This window comes from Aricia agestis, chromosome 6, assembly GCF_905147365.1.
Source record: "Aricia agestis chromosome 6, ilAriAges1.1, whole genome shotgun sequence".
Classification (NCBI taxonomy): domain Eukaryota; kingdom Metazoa; phylum Arthropoda; class Insecta; order Lepidoptera; family Lycaenidae; genus Aricia; species Aricia agestis.
The window spans coordinates 93554-96621 of NC_056411.1; the positions used below are offsets into that span (position 1 = coordinate 93554).

A 3068-nucleotide genomic window follows, 5' to 3' on the forward strand; every position below is an offset into this window, starting at 1 on the left:
AGTTTCAACAAGAATGATGAAATACGAATCCCCATCAATCAACAAGACCTATATGTGCTGCCTTCGCTCAGCAGTTTGTATATCGAAGGCAAAGTAATTGTCTACAACAGGACAACTAAAGAAAAGGTTTCAAATGTACATTTCGTTAATAATCCAGCGTTATTTCTATTTCAAGACATAAGATATGAATTAAATGGAGTAGAAATAGATAAAATAAAAAACGCAGGTGTAACTACGACCATAAAGTCTTATCTGTCCTTAAATGAAAACGAATCAAAATATGCTCGAGTTTGGGGGTGGTCGCCAGAAGGTATAAATAATACAAGTGGTGGAGAATTTTCTGTATCCATTCCTCTAAACAAGATTTTAGGATTTGCGGAAGATTATGAAAAAATTATCATTAACTGCAAACATGAGTTAGTGTTGCTTAGATGTAACACTAACCTTAATGCAATCAAGTTGAAAACAGGAGAAGTTTTGGAAGATATTGTTATAAGTAAAATTATCTGGAGAGTACCTCATATTAAAGTATCTGACCGCGAAAGAATAAATTTACTAAAACAATTAGAAAAAGATCGAGCTATTCCATTAGCATATCGTAACTGGGATTTATACGAGTATCCATTATTACCCAAAACTCGTAAACATACTTGGTCCATTAAAACTTCATCTCAAATAGAAAAACCGCGATTTGTTGTATTAGCTTTACAAACCAACCGCAAAAACAACAGTGAATTGTCGATGGCGGAGTTTGATCACTGTCACGTACGTGATGTGAGAGTGTTTTTAAATTCGTCATACTATCCATATGAGGGATTAAACGTCAGTTTTACAGAAGACAAATTTACTTTATTATACGAACAGTATGCCAGATTTCAACAGTCGTATCACGGACGTCGGTCAGAGCCGTTGATGAGTTTGAAAGAATTCAGAGACGTTGCTCCCTTATTCGTTATCGACTGTTCGCGACAGCACGAAACGTTAAAAGGCTCAATCGACGTGAGAGTAGAAATCGAAACAGACCAAGAAATACCTGATCAGACAGCTGCATATTGTCTGATTTTAAACGACTGCATATTTGAGTATAAGCCTTTGAGTAATATCGTTAAGAAAATATCATGAATAGTAATACAATAATCGTTGACTTACAAGGATTTAAAAATAATAATAACGACTTTTTAGTAAAAGAATTATGTATAGCCACTCGACAGCATACACATACATTTTATGTTAAACCACCATACCCATTCTCAGCGCTAACCGATGATGAAAAAAAGAATGTTCGGTGGTTAGAAAGAAATAGAGGGTTTCGATGGAGCGAAGGCTATATCGATTACAGAGAATTCAGAAGAATTATTAAACCTTACTTAAAAGACCGAAACATTATCGTAAAAGGTGAAGAGAAAGTGAAATGGGTGAAAGAACTGTGTGATCATAATAATATTGTAGATATAAGTTACAAAGACATTCCAAGATTTAACATTCTGTACGATCTGTATTGTAAGGAAGAATCGTATAACTGTTTTATTCATAAGAAGTATTGTGCATTAAAAAATGTATTATGTTTAAAAAAATGGTGTTTAGAAAATAATGTACACTTTCAATAAAAAATAACTTATATTTATTGCTTTTTATTTAAATAATTAAAGTTGAATGAAATAGAAATAAAACAAATATATTCACATCACACATACAATTTATTTAAGCAATAATTACGTACACATTAATTTACAAAACAAACCCTAACTTATATTATTTTCATACAAATTATATATCTTGCAATTTTATCGACTTATTCATTCTAAAGTCTATTGCGACCCTACAGCTAAAACAAATACTTAATACCAAAGTAAACTAAAACCAACTCGTATAACTGTAATTACATATTTTTTTTGATATATTACTGACTAACTTCTCGGTTTGGTCCATTATTTCATCACCGTTTTCATTCACAACATATTGTGCGGATAACAAAAAATTATCATCGTCTATACTGTCACAATGTTGCTGGGATCCATCTAAATCAAACACTGAGATCTTTATCAGACGGAAACCTTTTTTGGGAACGCTGTTTACCACAAACGAATGAACTGGGATATTATGTAGTTTACTTAGTGCACTTTTAGAAACACATTTTTTTCTTAATTTTGCTGGACGACGTTCCCGAATCTCAGCGTTCGGCTTTTGCTGAGCTTTCATTTTTAAAAACTCTTCAGTAAATCCTTCCAAAGGATCTTGAGCATACTGGAAAGTATCCCCATATTCATGTCGGTAGACATTGTCTTCGGATGTAGCAGTCAAATCTTCTACGCGTTCCATTATCTGTAAAAAAAGAAAATATTTAACACCAAATCAGCAATCTTTGGAATTAACGATTATTTTTTAAATGTATTTTAATGACTTAAATCAATAATAAATCAACTTACCGTTGTGTAGTCAGGTCCAAGACTCTATTACCAAAAAATACGTAAATTATGTACACGTGAGTAACTATAATATAAGTTAAGTTTTGTTTTGTAAATTATGTAGACGTTAGTAACTAATTACAGTGCTTATCGACGCAAGAATGAATACTAAAACAAAGTCTTCACATTATTATAGTGATTGCATCATGTAGGTGGCATTATTATGAATGAGGACTCATGTTACAAACAGTACCGCGCGCTCATATATACGTAGCGTAGGTTGTACTACCTGTAGCCCTAGCATGGCCACCAGTAGAAACGCGAAAGTATAGACAAACTGTGGACTTGAGGTGCCATTCCGATCTTTAACGCGACTAATTGCGACCGACAAAAATTCAATTATAATGCCACTTTATGACAGATTATAGCCTATGTCATAAAGTAGGATATTATTTGAATTTTTAGGACTATAGTCTGTCATAAAGTGGCATTTTAATTGAATTTTTCGGAACGAAAAAAGATCGGAATGACACCTCAAGTCCACAGTTTGTCTATACTTTCGTATTTGTACTGGCGGCCATGCTAGGGATATTGGCATGCGCGCGCGGCACGTGTGGATTCAGATTACTCAAGTAAAGCATGTTTCAACTTGATAAAACTTTA

The 3068-nt window shown here is 33.2% G+C and overlaps 1 long non-coding RNA gene across 1 annotated transcript; it reads right to left on the reverse strand.

Moving 5' to 3' along the window:
- Positions 1–1678: 1678 nt before the first annotated feature.
- Positions 1679–2844, reverse strand: LOC121727767. Its single transcript, XR_006035721.1, has 2 exons — positions 2427–2844; positions 1679–2322 (listed from the first exon to the last, which is right to left on the reverse strand). It is a non-coding gene; the product is annotated as an uncharacterized LOC121727767 (long non-coding RNA).
- Positions 2845–3068: the final 224 nt, after the last annotated feature.